Below are 18346 nucleotides of genomic sequence, written 5' to 3' on the forward strand. Positions count from 1 at the left end.
CAGAAATTTACTTCTTACAGTTCTTACAGTTCTGGAGGCTGGAAGTCCAAGATTCAGTGTCTGGTGAAAGCCTGTTTCCTGGTTCTCAGACAGCATCTTCTTGCTTGTCTTCACATGGTAGAGGGAGCAAAGGAGCTCTCTGGGGTCTCTTCTGTGAGGGCACTAATCCCATTCAAGAGGGCTCCACCTTCATGACCTAATCACTTTCCAAAGGCCACACCTTCTAATACCATCACACTGGGGATTAGGTTTCAACATATGAGTTCAAACAGTGTATAGCAGCTGGGACAGGGAATGTTTCATCATTTTTGTGAATTGGACAAATTTCATATTTTGGTATGTATTCAAACATGATTGCATAGTGTTCTAGTTTTTGTCTTGATCTATCACAGTCACAGAGTGGCCTTGTCTGATGTTAATGTTCTATGAAATTTTAGGCTGCATAGAACAGCAAGGCCTAGTTGTGAGAACAGGTCAGCTCTTGGCATCACCAAGGCCTAGCTGGGTGTTATTTTTGGATTTGGCCTCTTCGCATTACGGGGCCCAAATTCTAAGTGGTTCTTGACACTCACTAATAACTTAAAGGTTGACATATTGCAGAATGTTTTAGAGGATTTAAACCTTAAAACTTTAAGACATAATTGATAGATTACTGTTTAAAAATATAAAATTTTAATCTACTAGTTAAGTTGTGCCCTCTAAAAAATTAATTTTTAACCTCTCAATGTCGGATTTCTATTTTACCTTAAGAAAATTTCCCAGAAATTTTCATCTCTTTTACCCAGAGTAGTTACAATCAGAAAACCTTTTAGAGAAAATGTTCATCTAAAATTGAAATAGTTTGCACCAGGAACAAAATCTAGTAAGACAGGCCATGATGGATATTATAGTTCAAATATGAAGTCATAATCTCTTTTACTTTAATGCTGAGTTAATATGAACTCATATAATAATGGGTAAGATGTTCAAGTTCTTTTTATATATATAAAAATTTTGCCAGAGTTAGAAATAACTACTTGATACAGTGGCTTGAGCCTTCTTTGCATATTTTTCCATAATAAATCTTTAATATTGCTAAATTGCAAAGGCCACATATTTTGGGTAAGTTTTTTCAGTTATATTCTACATATATATATATTTTTTGAGCACTAACCATAGGAAAAACAGTATGCTAGATGCTGATGCCCAATTTCATATTTTAAACTGATTCAAAGTGCCCTCAGTTTTGGACTCCTTGCTTCTGTTATAGAGAAAAAAATGTGTATTCTGTTTGAAAAAATGTGTATTGAAAAAAATGTGTATACTGTTGAATACACATTGAATACTTGAAAAAAATGTGTATTCTGTTGTTTTTGGATGGAATGTCCTATAAATATCAATTAAGTCCATCTTCCTTGCTTATTTTTCTACAGCTATAAACCCCTGACTTCCATTTATTTTGCCTAGAGGTTCTAAAGTTTACAACTTTGTTGGAATGAAAAATTTTTTGCCCATTGCTTATTAATGTAAGAGGTCACACAGATACATTTTCCTCAAACTCTGGCTTTAAATGTATCTCACATTAAAAGAGTCACAGGGCTTCCCTGGTGGCGCAGTGGTTGAGAGTCTACCTGCCGATGCAGGGGACACGGGTTCGTGCCCCGGTCCGGGAAGATCCCACATGCCACGGAGCGGCTAGGCCCGTGAGCCATGGCCGCTGAGCCTGCGCGCCCGGAGCTCGTGCTCCGCAACGGGAGAGGCCACAACAGTGAGAGGCCAGCGTACCACAAAAAAAAAAAAAAAAAAAAGTCACAGTAAAGTCCGGAGTAATTGTGGATTAAAGCTCTGCTTCTCCTGTGTCACACAGCAATGCTGCATCATTAAAGGTTTAGTCTTGTCTCTTATCCTGGAAGATGACCAGAGTGTGTGATGGCTCCCACCTCACTGGTACAATTGAAATCAAAGAGTTGGTAAGTTATGTCAGTGACTGCAAGCAAACTGCAAACTTACTGGCTTTCATAGCCTAGGGTTTGAAACTCATAAGGTATCTACGGCCATGCTGGCCCTTCGCACAGTCTGCCTAATTTACTCACAGAAGACCAGATTAGGTGGCAGTAGGTATTAGACACCACTGTGTAATATCAGCCTGTGTCATGAGGACCTGGTGGACAGCACTACTAGATATTACAGAGCAGGGAAAATATGGCATTTTACATAAACTCTGTAGCAGCCCATATCATGGGTCCCAAATAGAGTTCACCCAAGCTGATAAAGTTCAGCTATAACAAAGTAGTAGACAAATTATCATGCTAAGTGAGCTCAAAATCATATCACCTTATAAACTAATTTTACTCTTTAGTTGGCTATGAGATTATTGTGTAGGTTGACTTTTTTCCAATTTGCTTTCCACTCAGGAGTACAAAAAACAGTTTGAGATATTTTTTTGGATACATTGTCTGCTCTCAAATGTTTGTAACTTTCATTAAATTTTAAGCTACAACTCCATTACACATAAACTCAGCTGAATAACAATGGTTTGTTCATCCAACTGCCTTGAACAGGTAGAGCATCCACTAGAATCTTTCTAGGCTTTGGAAAATAAAAAAATTAGCTATCTTTAAGGCAACACTCCTTGAATTTGAACCAGTAACTACAAAGTTAATGTTTAAGGTGTTTTAAATTTTCCAAGTGCTGATGACATAGTTGAAAGAAGATTTTTAAAAATATAATCATATCAAATTTTCACTTTAGGAGGGCTCAGATTACCCTACCCTTGAGCAAACCACCCATCAGTGTCTAGCTCCACATTGCCTGGGCCTGTGTAGTTCTGAGTGAGTTGTAAGACTTCTGTCTAATCTGGTAAATCAGTTAATCTGGTTAGTTTTTGAAGGTAGGCTCATTTTCAGAACTGAAATATTAAACCTAAAATGAAAATGGAACCAAATTTCCCCTTCCTTATTTTAAACAGAAGTGGACCTGAGCTGCCACAATCATGGGGGTGTTTGATATTGCAACAAAAGAAGTGAAACAGAGATAAAAGGGTCCTGTGCAAGGAGGGGCCATCTTCAGGTAATAGCCAGATTGGAAATGGCCTTTTTCTGGTTACAAACATTTGCAACTCAGAACTTCTCTTATTGCCTAGTGCAGGGCACAGCTCTTAACACAAATGGAAATACTAACAACAAATTTACACATCAGAGATGCTATTCCTGCTGAACCAGTAGTTGTAGCCAGTGTATATGCAAAGGCAATGGGAGAAAGAAAACTTTAGAAACCTGATGGAGGTTTGTAGATATGAAAAGCTGGAGCAATCAATTAAACACCCAAGTCCTTTAACACTGTTTTCAGTTACTTGAACCTTGGTGGCCTCTATGGACTCATTCATTTTTGCCACTCCCCACCTTAAACTCCATGTTTATCTCACTTTCATCAGTACTCAGTGTACTCTCTCCTCTCCAGGTCTGTTGCTGGAGGAACATTCTCTTGTCTGACTCCCTAAGTCTGAGTTAAGTGGTCTCCTATAGCTCTCCTATTTATCTTACCTTATCATTATTCTTAGCATACAGTATTTAATTCCACTTACTAGTTTACCCTGCTGCTAGACTGCAAACGTTGGCTTATCTGTCTTGTTCACCATTTTATCCCAAATCCCTGGCACTTAGAAGACCTTCAATAAGTGTTTGTTGAATGAATGAGTTCATTTATTTGGTGCAGAAGCACCAAAGAAATTTTACATTTAAAATTTAAAAACTTTTAATAGTAGGATCAAATCTCAGATGGCACACACAATTGTGCAAATATTATCATTATCTTCATTTTCTTTAAATTAGCTGAATTCTAACCCCAAGCTGCTGTTCGTCTGGGTGGTAGGACATTTGATGTCTGTCATTTAGGGTCTGGATCCTTCCTTGAAGTTGCACAGAATCAGAGAGTTTTATATGTGATCCAGGAAATGGCTGAATGGGCTCCAGGGTCCTTCTGGTCCTGCTCCTAGTGCAAGGCTGCAGAAGTCTCACCCATATCTGCTTTTGGTCTACACAGGGGTTCGTAGATCTGAGCGGCTTCTGGGAAGCCCCTGACCAGAGCCCAGCCTTCTGAGTACCTGGAAGGAATTTGCTTTAAAGCCTGATCACTGTCCTGTCTCCCCAGCTCTCCCACCCCTCAATTTGGACATTTATTTTGGATCTTAGGGAAATCTTACCTCCCCTGCTCCTTTTCCTTTTATCCTCCAAATAACACCTTCTCACTTTTCATTGGCACTTAATCTCTTAAAAAAGAGTAGGCCTTAGGATAATAAAAAGGAGGGAAGGAATCTTCTCTCTGAGTCCCATAAATCTTAGACAAGAAACACAAAAGGCATGAATAACCAGTTAGAAATTGGAAGTGGAAGGAAAGATACTGAGTGTAAAAATCCAAAATAATTTCAAACAATGATGATAATAACAAAAGTCTGCTACCTCTTGACTCACGTAGGTGATGGTTTGCGCTATATGGTCCACGATATAAATAATGTTAGATACAGAATTAGAGATAATGCAGGTGGACAAAGAAGATCAGAACCATTTCCCTCAGGTACAAGCTAAGGTGGGCAACAATTTCTAGAAAGCAACATGTGGAAATTAAAACCCAAACACACTGTGTTTTATTTAAAGTTATTTCCTTTCTCTTTCCCTTTCATATATTATGATAAGTTTATATATGTGTTTATGTGTACACATGCATACATAATAAATTTTATATAACTATAATAATATATATTTGTATGATATAATAATTATATAATATAAACATGTATCAATAGAATATGTACATTTTATGGCATATAATATGTACTATATATGATATATGTACACAATTATATATTATAATTATATACTATATAATAAACATGCAATTTGTACTATATATGCTATATACATATGTGTATATATGCATACATATGCATCTATTTATATGATAAGCTTATATATAATAGACAAACGTATAATAAGCTTAGGGATGAGTATTCTAAGAGGACAATGGAACTAGGGAGACAGGGTTATTTCAAAAACAATGGAATAAAATTCCCCATTGGGTGAGGTATTTCTGAGAACAGCACAGTATTTGTTATGTAGATTGTCCTCTAGTCTGGGGCATAGAATGAGAGGACTACAGAAATCAGGTAAATAAAATCACTATCATTAATAACATTTGTGGGGCATTCATTGCACATGGAGGGCATCAGCAGCTTTGGTTTCAGTAGAATCTGGCTACAATAGAAGGACATGGCTGCTATTTTCAGGGGACTGGAGATAGTCTCCCAGGCTCAGGCAGCAGAGGTCCATGCGCCCTCAGCATGTGGTTAGCAGTAGTCATCTTGCTTTTGCTGAGGTAGAAACAGGGGCAATCCCCCATTCACTCAATATTTATCAACTATATCCCTGAATTTAAAAAAAATGGCTAAGGGTTTTATAGTATCTAGTCTTACATTTAGGTCTTTAATCCATTTTGAGTTTATTTTTGTGTATGGTATTAAAGAATGTTCTAATTTTATTTTTTTACATGTAGCTGTCCAGTTTTCTCAACACCATTTATTGAAGAGACTGTCTTTCCTTCATTTTATAGTCTTTTCTCCTTTGTTGTAGATTAATTGGCCATAGGTGTGTGGGTTTATTTCTGAGCTTTCTATCCTGTTCCATGGTTCTATATTTCTGTTTTTGTGCCAGTATCATACTGGTTTGATGTCTTGTAGCTTTGTAATATAGTCTGAAGTCAGGGAGCCTGATTTCTCCAGCTCCATTCTTCTTTCTCAAGATTGCTTTGGAAAACATAGGCAGAACACTCTCTGACACGAATCACAGCAATATCTTTTTCAATCCATCTCCCAGAGTAATGGAAATAAAAACAAAATTAACAAATGGGACCTAATTAAACTTAAAATGTTTTGCACAGCAAAGGAAACCATAAACAAAATGAAAAGACAACCCACAGAATGGGAGAAAATATTTGCAAGTGATGAGACCAACAAGGGATTAGTCTCCAAAATTTACAAACAGCTCCTGCAGCTCAATATCAAAAAAACAAACAACCCAATTAAAAAATGGGCAGAAGACGTAAAGAGACATTTCTCCAAAGAAGATATACAGATGGCCAAGAGACACATGAAAAGATGCTCAACATTACTAATTATTAGAGAAATGCAAAATCAAAACTACAGTGAGATATCACCTCACACCAGCCAGAATGGCCATCATCAAAAAATTTGCAAACAATAAATGTTGGAGAGGGTGTGGAGAAAAGGGAGCCCTCCTACAATGTTGGTGGGAATGTAAATTGGTATAGCCACTATGGAGAACAGTATGGAAGTTCCTTAAAAAACTAAAAATAGAGCTACCATATGATCCAGGAATCCCACTTTTGGGCATATATCTGGAGAAAAACTTGATTCAAAAGTATACATGCACCCCAATGTTCATTGAAGCACTGTTTACAGTAGCCAAGACATGGAAGCAACCTAAATATCCATTGAGAGATGAATGGATAAAGAAGCTGTGGTACATATGTACAGTGGAATATAGCTCAACCATTAAAAGGGCTAGATTGGGAGTTTGGGATTAACATGTACACACTGCTAAATTCAAAATAAAATGTCTTTCCATGAAAAAAAAATTCCTTTATTGGAAAAAAAAATGGCTAAACTCTGGGGGCACAGGAGTGAGAAAAACTCATGGAGTTTATAATCTAATCGAGGAAGAGAAGAAAAAAATTAAGTTAGTTCCTACTTGGTAGTCAAAAGAATACTTTGGGGGCACATGTGATATACATCCTGGGGACTCCAGGCATATTTGGAAGATCATGAAGGACCTGATGTTGGCCCAGAGCAGGGGGTGACAGCTCCAGAGAACTGCTGTTTGTCTGCTGTGACTCTCTGTGGATCCCTAGTCTCATTTGGCCAATAAAATATAGGTTACATTTTATGATGTGTAAATTAAGTGTGTAGGAACCCAAATTTAGTTCTCAATTTTTGAAAAAGTCTTCTCATTTTGTGGACTCTAAATCGTGAGTCAAAGTCAAAGAGACTTATCTGAGGTTTTAATATGCTTTCAGCCAAAGCAAACCCTACCAACCATTGCAATGATGATCTGGGCCATGGGGGGTTTCTCCCTTTCTGTCTCTACATAGTGATGACTTTTCACAGCCCATTTCTTCCTGGTGAGAATCGTCTCCAGTTACACAGTTATGTGTTTGAATCCCAGCTCCATGTCTTACTTAGGCAGTTTATAACTTCTCTAAAACTATTTCTTGAAAAATAGGAGTAATAGCTGCGTCTTAGGATTGCTGAGCTTAAACACATTACATATGCAAAATGTCCTGAATAAAGTAGGATTTATAGGTGCTCAGGAAATTTTGTGTCCCTTTATTTCCAGCGACCCATCCACCCTTTTATTTCGTATGTAGCCATCTGGGACAAGAAATTTTTTCTGCCCTACATAAGCATTACTCAACGCCAAGGAAAATGGCTTTAAACTTTCCCCAGGATGTTTTCATAATATTTTTGAGCCATAAGTATGAAGAAATACCCCACACGGGAGGAGCACAGTCACTCTCTCATGGCTAGTTCTACATCTACTAGCTGTAGTTTCTCTTTCTCTTTCTTCTCTCTGTTGTTGCAAGTGCTCTGGGCATTAAGATCTTAGCTTTCTAAAGATTTTTGACTCCTCTTTAGGATCGTTTACAGACAGACTGTGTATGTGTGTGTATGTGTGAATGCATAACAATAAAAAACCTGATTTAGCTTTTGCAGCCAGTAGAACTTCTGTTACCACTTTCACCTTCTCTATTTCTCTTTTAAAATTTTTTAAATTGAAGTATAGTTGATTTACAACGTTGTGTTAATTTCAGGTGTACAGCAAATTGATTCAGTTTTTCCCTTATAGCTTATTACAAAATATTGAGTGTAGTTCCCTGTGCTATACAGTAGGTCCTTGTTGGTTATCTATTTTATATATAGTAGTGTGTATATGTCAATCTCAAACTCCTAATTTATCCTCCCAGCCTTGCCCCCCACCTTTCCCCTTTGGTAACTCTAAGTTTGTTTTCTATGTCTGTGGGTATATTTCTGTTTTGTACATACGTTCATCTGTATCATTTTTTTTAAGATTCCACATATAGGCAATGTCATATATTTGTCTTTCTCTGTCTTACTTCACTTAGTGTGATAAACTCTAGCTCCATCCATGTTGCTGCAAGTGGCATTATTTCATTCTTTTTTATGGCTGAATAATATTCCAACTTCTCTATGTCTCTTATCCTTGCCAGGTCACTATTACAGAATATGATGAAATGTGTATTCTGTATTGTATGGATCCCCTGTGATTTGCTTTTTTAGTATTCTAAAAACCTTGTGTCTAAAGATCTTGCTATATTCCTAAAGGACATAATACATTTTGATGATAAAATCCTACTCTGGATGTTTATATTAACTTATTATTTTTTATCATTGAGACATCTTTCAGTTGCAATATTTGTACTAGTTGAATAGAAATGTCCTCTATCATTCTCTTCTGTTTATTCTTCAAATCAGAAAAATAAAGGTGATAATTCCTTGATGTCTTCTCTGATTTTCTTTTCAAGCAACAGTATATACATTTTAAAAGATTTTTTTAGTACCTTAATACTATTTTCTATGGTAAATATAGCACAAGAGTTTTTGGTTAATCTTTGTCAATTGTTCAACAATTGGATTGTGTTGTAGAAGAAATTTGTCACAAGAGACTGATATAGCTACGTATACTTTCTATTCTGTTCTATTCTATTATTCCCTCTGCAAACTCTTCATCTTGGCAGCATTTGGCAGTAGACACTGTAGGGAAAGGAGCTAATCTCACTTGTTCATAACCATCTTCCTAGTAGGTAGTGGGTGATCAATACTTATATACTGAATGAGTAAATGAAGGAATGAATTGATGTGCCTTTAGAGAAGAAGATGACTGTCAATACATCAGAAGTTTTATTCTACTTTTTGTCAAAATTTTCCCTTTCTGATTCTTTTGGAATTGCCTTAAACTGTTTTCTGTATCTTGTTGTGATACTTCCAACTCTATTTTCCTATTTAGCTCTGGCTTTGGATGTGTCCCATAATTAATACTGGAAAGTTTTAAAAGAATATATGAAATTCAAGACAGGAAAACAGGAACAGTCTGGTTGGCTGTCCTCCAAGAGGCCTTTTCTCAGAGTGCCTGGCAAACCTGGCATGGTCCCCTATTCCCCTGGACTTGATGGCCCAGATATCTGGCCTATATAGACAATACATTCACAATGAACTTGTTCAAGGGCATTCACACAAACCAAACTTACCCTTCCAAGTAGTATAAAGCAAAAATGTCAATGTACTGATTACAATAAGAAATATAACTGTCATGAGGACCAGAATACACATATCATCCTGCATAGTACATTTCTTCCCTGTAATCATAACAACAACCATAGTAATGACTAAAAATTTTTGAGAAAACTACAGGGAAGTCAACTTATAAACACTAGTTGTTTGCTGAGCATGAAATCAGAAAAGTGACTAAATGATTTAAATGTTTAGAAGCAACAGGCTACCTAGTTAAGGTATTCTTCCATCCAATATAAATTGAAAACTTTCTTTCTTCTAATCCCCAACTCCAACATGTTCCCATCCTTCACCCTCACAGATGACCTAACACACAGCCCACCAATACAATGGGAACTCTTCTTATTTCCTGTTATTCCACCTACAAACTTACCTGTCTCCACAGTGCCCCTTCCTCCTTCCTTTAGGTTACTCTAAAACCTCCCTGAGGTTAATTCCAACCCTGTTATTTATACTCCAGATCTTATGTGCACAGGGCTTCCACTTGGAGTTCATTCTATAAATTATCTCCTCCTGGCCTTTCCTTTTATGTTTCTATATCATAAGACAATACAGAATGCCCCACTCTTGATGCCACCCCAACACCACCTCCAGGATATATGGTTTCTTTGCTAGACTCCTGCCCCCTGTGGTCTGGCTTCCACCCACACTACTCTCCTGGTATGGCTCTTGGCAAGGGAACCCCCAGTCTCTCTGCCGGGAATGTTGAGACATGGTGGCACCCTTGCCCCTTGAGCTCATTGTCTCCTTGATCTCTTACTGATCATTCTCAATGGGTTTTCCTCCTACATCTTTGGCTGTTCTTTCTTAATCACCTTTTTTGGACTCCTCCTTTCCAGTCCCAAGTGTTTTTTTTGTCCTATAGGAGATTTCATTTTTCCTTCTGGATGATTTATTATTTTTAAGTTGGAGGCAAACCTAAAAAATGTGGAGGCCCACATTTTCCTCTTACCTTTTGACCTATAGATATGACCCCTTACCAATTGAATGTACCACAGACGTAATATCTATGATTCCAAAACTGAGCTTGCCACTGGGCCCTGCTCCATCTCTGCTGGTTCTTGGCTTGATGAATGGTACCGCCATCACTTAATAGTTAAGTTTCATACTTCTTCCTTTGCACCTTCACATCAAACCAATAACCAAGTTCAGTTCATTCTGTGACTGAAATTTCTTTCAAATCCATTGCTGTTTTCCATCTTTACTGCTATGGCCTCGTCATTCAGGTCACCACCATCTCTCTCTTGGATCCCTTCAAGAGCATCCAAACACAATTTTATTTTCCTCCAATTTTGTCCTTTCAATTTCTTTTCCTACCCTAAAGAATACCCCTTCCATAGTGATCACTTGGAAGCACAAATCTTCACATGTCACTATTTTAAGCAAAACTCTGCAGTGGCCACCCTGTTTTCCTTATGTAAAAGCCAAAGCCCCTAACATGACTTACAATGCCCTTCATGATGTGATTTTGGCTTACAGTCCTGCTTTATCTCTCACCTGTCTTGCAGTCATGCTGTAATGCAGCTACCAGATCTGCCTCGAGGACTGAAGCTTTATTCTGCTAGCTCCTGGGACTACTGTTGGCAGACAGCCCTCAGCTGCCATCCCTTTTCAGAACTGCCTTAGCTAAAGAGAATTCTCTCACACAAGGTCATGCCACTCCCCATTCCCAGAAATACCTCTATCCATTGACTGGTCCACATGGAGGAATAAAGACCTGGTCCCATTATCTCAACTTGGAATCACTCTGAGGGCCATCTCAGCTCTAGAGTCCCTGGTAGGTTTGGCTGAGCCCTCTGCTGACACTGTATCACAGCCCAACTTCTCTCTCTGCTCAACCTTATTTCCTTCCCTCCTTTCCATACTCCATAGTAAAGAGTGCTCTCTAAAAATCCCCACCCCCACCCCCAACCCTAACCTCTGTCTCAGAATCTGCTTCCTGAAAAATCCAACTTGCATCAACTCTGTTTTGCACCCCTGGCTCTATTCATACTGAATATTGTTGAATTTCTAGAATGCTTGTCTTGTTCTCTGTCACCTCCAGGCCTGTGCTTTCCAGATTAGAAGAAAGTCTTCTCTCATTTTATTTTCCTATTCCAAAAATTCCTTTTTTAATGTACTCTCGTTGTAACCTACACGTACCTCATTATAGCACTTATCACTCAACACTAGTAACACCCCTGGATTGTAAACTCTGTGTTTACTTTCATATCCCCATATAACATATCCCCTCTGGCACATAACAGAGGCTCAATAAACAATTAAGTTCATTCATTCATTCACTCATAATAGGGTAGCTTCATCAGAAGATCCAAAATCCAATGGTCAAGACTCACTCTCCAACAGTGCAGTCCACTTTTTTTTTTTTTGATGTGAACCATTTTTTAAAGTCTTTATTGAATTTGTTGCAACTTTACTTCTGTTTTATGTCTTGGTTTTTTTGGCCACGAGGCAAGTGGGATCTGAGCTCCCCCACCAGGGATTGAACCTTCACCTCCTGCATTGGAAAGCAAAGTCTTGACCACTGGACCACCAGGGAAGTCCCATTGTGCAGTCTGCTTTTGCTCCACTTCACTACTAAAGGTTGTCTTAATAAGAACCTCTCCTGGTTGGGCATTACTCAAGTTTGCCTATTATGTTCTTTATCTGTGTTTTCATGGTGGACCACCAATCCCGTTCACATAAATATATTTGTTCTTTAGATATGTTAACATATTTAACCAGTTAAGTATAGTGTTGCCAGCCTGGGTGCAGTTGTGTCACTTCGAAGTGATTTTAATATATTATTTTTGGCCTCATCTGCTTTTGTTGATTTTATGCTTCATTTTTTCCCCAAGTTTTTGTGGAGGTTGCTAACTCTCCCCCATAGTTCCCATGTTCTGGCGGCCAATAACAGCAAGGCCATTTATTAACATTTTTCTCTCTTGGCTTTTTCTGGTTTGCAATAAAACAAATATGTTTTCCAACTATTGGTAGCAACTTATGTTTTTTAGCAGGATTCTTGCTTGTCCATGGGAAGAAACACTAATTTTGGGGAAAAGGTGACACTAATGGAGAGATAATAATAGGCAAGAAGTAGATTCAGAATGCTCTTTCAGATACTTGAAATATGAAAAGTAACACCTCATTAATATATGAAAAATACCTGTAGACTAACTGCACATGTAAAGCACTCATTCCCCTTAGCATTCCTGTTCAGTGAGCGCGGCACTCGGGCTTCAGGGCTTGTCCTGCACAGAACACTTGTCAGTAGGATCTCTCAGTTACCCACACCAGAGTGCACTTCTCAGTCCTTCCTGCTCTTACCTCAATGGTAAACACTTCTCCTTTTACACACTTGCCTGCATTCTTCCCTTTCCTCCTCTCACCCCTCCTGGTTCCTGCTGGGCCTCTTCTTCCACTTTCACTGTGTTGTTTTGCTTCATAATTTTTTGAATATCTGTCTCACTAGACTATGAACTACTTCAGGGTAGAGATTGTGTCTTCTGGGTCCCTAACACACAAGCAGAGCTCAAACACAGTAGGTGCACAATAGTTATTGACTTAATAACTGAATACCCTAGAATATGTTTATTTTTATAGTCCAAATTTGCCTTCTTATTAATCTCAAAAAATCACTCTAAACTAATTAAACAATCAAATTTTTAAATAGTCTAGAAAGATATATGCTTCTTATGATAGATTTAAGTAAAATCATTCACTTATAATAGTCATCTAAATTTTTTGGAAACTCTAGTACTAGTGGTGAAAGATATGATTGATATATATCTCTTCATTTGGAACTTAAGCTTGCATGTGCTTTTATTTTATAACAACCCTTGGCAGGGATATGAAACTATGTTCTAAAGATACCATTTAATTATTGAGTTGTAAAAATAATGTTTCTCCTAAAAAGAAATTTCGTTATTTTTTTCCTATGAAGAAATGTGATAAAAAAGATGCATCATTTAATTTTCTTGTTCTTAATTTTATTTTATCAGTAGAAATTAAGTACTATGAATAATATTTATATTTTTCAATTCAAGAAATATTTTTGACCACCTATAATATGCCCAGCAACATAAAGGCAATGATCTATTTTTGGTGAAAGAGACATTGAATTGGTTTTCTATGGCACTGCTTTTATTTTTCTATAATACTCTTAATATATATACATACTTCTAAAAATTTTAAACTAGAATATAATATTAGCATAAATTTGGAGACTGATTTCCTGAGCAAACCAAGCATGAAGACTGTGGATACTCTGCTGTTCTAATCTCAGAGTAACTTGGATTTGATTTAATGAGAGATTATTTCAGCTGATAGGGGAAGAATATCACATCACAAGCACAGTTGTAATTTTTATCTCTAGTTCAGAAACCAGAAACAAAAAGTTGCTTTCTGTATATATAAGGCATAGATGATAAAAGGTAAGTGCAGTTTCAGTGATTAGGCAGCCTTGCTCTGGTTTAATGAAACTCACATGGAACAACAAAATGATGGAAAAAGTTTGGACTGAGAGTCTGAGACTGTCATACAGTTCAGTTCTGCCTTTTAGTGATGACTTGGGAAGATTATTTTACTCCTCTGGTCTTCCATTTACATTCATTCAGTTATTCATCCAAGTGACAGATATTCATGGAATGGCTATGTTGTGCCAGAAACTGTTTTGTAGTGTGGGTATAGAACAATACTCAAGATGCTCTCATGGAATTTGTAGCCATCAATGTAGTATTTCTGAGAACAGGCTTACATTACTTGGATTATTGTTTTTGGGCTATGTAGACTTTTGAATTATAGCATATATCCAGGGAGTTTGTTACAATTCAGTTTGAATTTTCCTGTTTGGCTTGTGCCATGTAAAATATTTTATATTTATTAGTGTGGTAAGTTATATTCTCCCAATAAGTTTTCTACGTATAAACTTTGTATTTTATAAATTTCTTTGCCTTATTTCTTATTATAATACATTATTTGCTGTGAAAAATTTGAAAAATACATGAAGCATAAAAATCACTTATAATTCTATGACCTCACAAGAACCCCTGTTACATATGTGTTTATCTTATCTACTTTCAGTAGTTTATTAGGCATGTACTTTTTTGGTTATTTTTGCAAAACTTGGATCAAAATTCTGTAATTTTGTGTCCAACTTTTATATATTATTAATAATTTATTATTTCCTCATATACTAACTTCCAAACAAATTTCAAGGAGTTCTTTGCCAATTTGATGAATAAAAGGAATTCATCTATTTTTTATTACTTTGAGCACCAGTGAAGTTGAAAATACATTTAATTATTTTTATTATGAAATAAGTTAGGAATACAGACCATAGATAACAATGTAATGAACATCCATGTATCCAATAATAAGTTTAAGAAAAAAAATTACAGATACAATTCTAGCCTTCAGTGTATTCTTCCTGGATGCATTTCTACTTTCCTCTCCCCAGAGGTTAACCACTAGCTAGAATTTATTAGTCCCATGCATAATTTTTATACTTTTACTATGGAACTTTGTATGTTTAGTATTAGAGTATTGATATCCCAGTAGGATATATATACTACTGGAACTTTTAAAAAGGTATTATATTTTTTTGCTGTTTAGTCATGTTGATACATGAAGCTCTAGTTCAATAATTTTCACAGGTTTATATGTTTATTATATGAATATATGAAATGTAAGTGTTCATGGATATTCAAGTGGTTTTCATTTTCATTACAAGCAAAAAATGCCGAACTGAACATTTTAATATGAATTTTCTATGTATATGTGAGACTGTCTCTAAGGAATATCCTTGGAGAGAAAGTGCTGGGTCACAGAATACTTACATCTTCAACTCTACTAGATACTTCCATATTGCTTTCCAAAGTGATTTTTCTGATTTATACTCTCATCAGTAGTGTATAAGTGTTCTAGTTCCTCCATATCCCAGCCAATCACTGGCATTATCAAACTTTACATTTTTGGTTAATCTGCGGGGTGTGAAATCATATCTCATTATGGCTTTAATTTGCACTTCTATTTTTAGTGGGGTTGGGCATCAGGTTTAAATGGCATTTTCTCTTCTGTAAATGCCTTTTATATCTTTTGTTATATAAAAACTAGCCTATCTTTTATGATAGTTCTTTTTACCTTTTCTTATTAATATTTTCTTGGTTATATGCATTGCAAAAATTTTTCAGCCTGTGTTCATCTTTTAACTTTGTTGATGGAGTCTTTGTATGAAGTTTTAAATTTTAATGTACTTTAACAATCTTTTCCTTTATAGACTGTGATGATTATATCTTGTCTTTCTGTACCTTAAGGTCTTCAAAAGGTCATTTCCCCCTCAAAACATTCAAAACATTTAGTTACATTTTTCATATAAAATTGTTCAAACCAACATGGAATTTATTTTTTAATATGGCATGAGGTAAGGGTATGATTTGCGGTTTTTTCTACAACCAATGGTCTCAGATTCATTTATCAAATAATCTATTCTTTTCCCACTGGTACACAATGCAACATCTCTCATATAATTTCCATATATATAAGGGTATATTTCTGGGTTCTAACTCTTTCATTGATTTTTTTTGCACAGTACCAGAAATATGCCTGTTATTATAGCATCATAATAAGACTGAACATACTGCTTCATATTTTGTAGAGGTTACGCCCTGCATTAGGACACCAGGCTGAAAGGATGGGTGGAGTCTGAAATCCAAATCTTGCTTTTTGCACCCTGGCACAGGGCTGTGTCTGCTTGGAAGGAGGTGCACATTTTTCTAATTCACAGGAAGACATTGTTAGGCACTTTTTCCTCCTCTGGAAAATTGATAAAGGCTATCAGAAGCCCTGAATCAATGTCTGATTGGGCAATTCTCCTGCTTTGTCCTTCTTCGAAGGTGTCTTGGCTCTTCTAGGCCCTTCACTCTTGCTGAAAAAAAAAATTTTTTTTTGCTTAATTTTCATTAGCCTTGCACGGTTTCTTTATTACTTTGTGGGGACATTGGCATCTTTTTGATATTTAATCTTTTCATTAATTGATATGGCCTATTCACTCATTTATATGTTGTTAATAATGCCTTTTAATACAGTTTAATAATTTCTTCATAAAGGTTTTAAAAATACTTTGTTAGATCTACTCCCAAGTTCTCTCTCTCTTTCTCATTGTTATTATGCACTGATACACACAGAAAATTGAATTTTAAAACTATGTTATTGATATTTAGGAACACAATTTTTGTATAGTTATGAATATACTTTCCTTATAGTTATTGTCCATTCACAGTGAATTTCCAGTTTAAAACTTTAATCCATTTTTCTTCTGGGGTACCTGTGGCTTGTCATTTCCCATGCAGTGATTTGTAAGAACTTTTAAAAGATTAAGGCTAATTGTTTTTGTCATATGTATTGCAACTTTTCTTTTTACAGTATGCCATTTGCCTTTTAGTTTTATTTATGTTGTTTTCCTTGACTGCAGAAAATTAGAATTTTTATGGAGTTACATACACCAATCTTCTGTAGTTTTTATGTTTCCTCATACCAAGATTAAATAACTGTTAATTTATATTTTCTTTTTGTTATTTTCATTTAACTTTTTAACTCATCTGGAATTTGTTTTGGTAATTTACTGTAATTAGCAATGTTTTTTTTTTTTTTTTTTTTTTTTGCGGTTCGCGGGCCTCTCACTGTTGTGGCCTCTCCCGTTGCGGAGCACAGGCTCCGGACGCACGGGCTCAGCGGCCATGGCTCACGGGCCCAGCCGCTCCGCAGCATGTGGGATCTTCCCAGACCGGGGCACGAACCCGTGTCCCCTGCATCGGCAGGCAGACTCTCAACCACTGCGCCACCAGGGAAGCCCAAGCCTAGCTCATTTTGATTAAAGTGGTAGAGTGTAAACAACCTTCAATTTAGGGTTAGGAGATATACCTGCATTTAAGTCCTGATTCTCAAGTTCTCATCTGTGTGACACCAACAATGCTCTTCTCTTATCGACTCTAAATTCCGTTTCCTCATCAGTAAAAGAAGGATAAGTAGCTGTCTTATCCATTTCAGAAGTGTCGTCAGAATTGGGTAACAGAAGTGAAATAAAAGGATCTAACTTCCAGTCCAGTCTTCTCCGTTGTGAATGATCCCCCCACCCCACCCCGCCCCCATCCCAGAAGAGATCTTCTGAAGGCAATAAATTATCTTTGTCCAGCCTTGTCTTTTAACTTTTCTTGCTCGGGTTTCTCTTCCTGAAAAAACACATTACTGCGGTACTTTTTTTTTTTTTTTCTAACACTTTAGTAATTTTGAATACCAAGAGAACAATGTTTAGGTTTGTATCTCTCACCTCTTCATTTCATTTATCCTGTGTTTTTCTGCAGTTTTTTTTTTTTTTTTTTTTTTTAGCATCACCAGGGAAGACCCTGTAGTTTTTTTTAAAAAAATTAATTAATTTATTTTTGGCTACATTGGGTCCTCCTTGCTGCGAGGGCTTTCTCCAGTTGCGGTGAGTGGGGGCCACTATACGCCGCGGTGCGCGGGCTTCTCATTGCTGTGGCTTCTCTTGTTGCAGAGCACGGGCCGTCTAGGGCAAGGGGCTTCAGTAGTTGTGGCTCATGGTTTCTAGAGCTCAGGATCAGTAGTTGTGGCCGCTTGGGCTTAGTTGCTCTGAAGCATGTGGGATCTTCCTGGACCAGGGCTCCAACCCGTGTCCTTTGCCTTGGCAGGCGGATTCCTAACCACTGCACAACCAGGGAAGCCCTCTCTTTAGTTTTAATTGCACTGAACTGAAACTCAAATTTTCAAAAGCTAATTTTAGTGGGCTTTTGGCCAGCAGAGCTTCCAGATAACTAACAGGAAAAATGTTTTTGTTTCCTTCCCTACAGCCACAGCAACCATAGAAAAGCATTTAACTGGGTACATTTTGGTTGCTTAAATCTTCGTCCATCCTTGGGGGGAAATTACTCATCTCCCTATAGTGGTGACTATAAAGAGAATGTTTTCCTAAAAGGGGCCAACTGGGCGGCTCCC

This window comes from Neophocaena asiaeorientalis, unplaced genomic scaffold, assembly GCF_003031525.2.
Source record: "Neophocaena asiaeorientalis asiaeorientalis breed wild unplaced genomic scaffold, Neophocaena_asiaeorientalis_V1.1 scaffold340, whole genome shotgun sequence".
NCBI classification, from domain to species: Eukaryota; Metazoa; Chordata; class Mammalia; order Artiodactyla; family Phocoenidae; genus Neophocaena; species Neophocaena asiaeorientalis.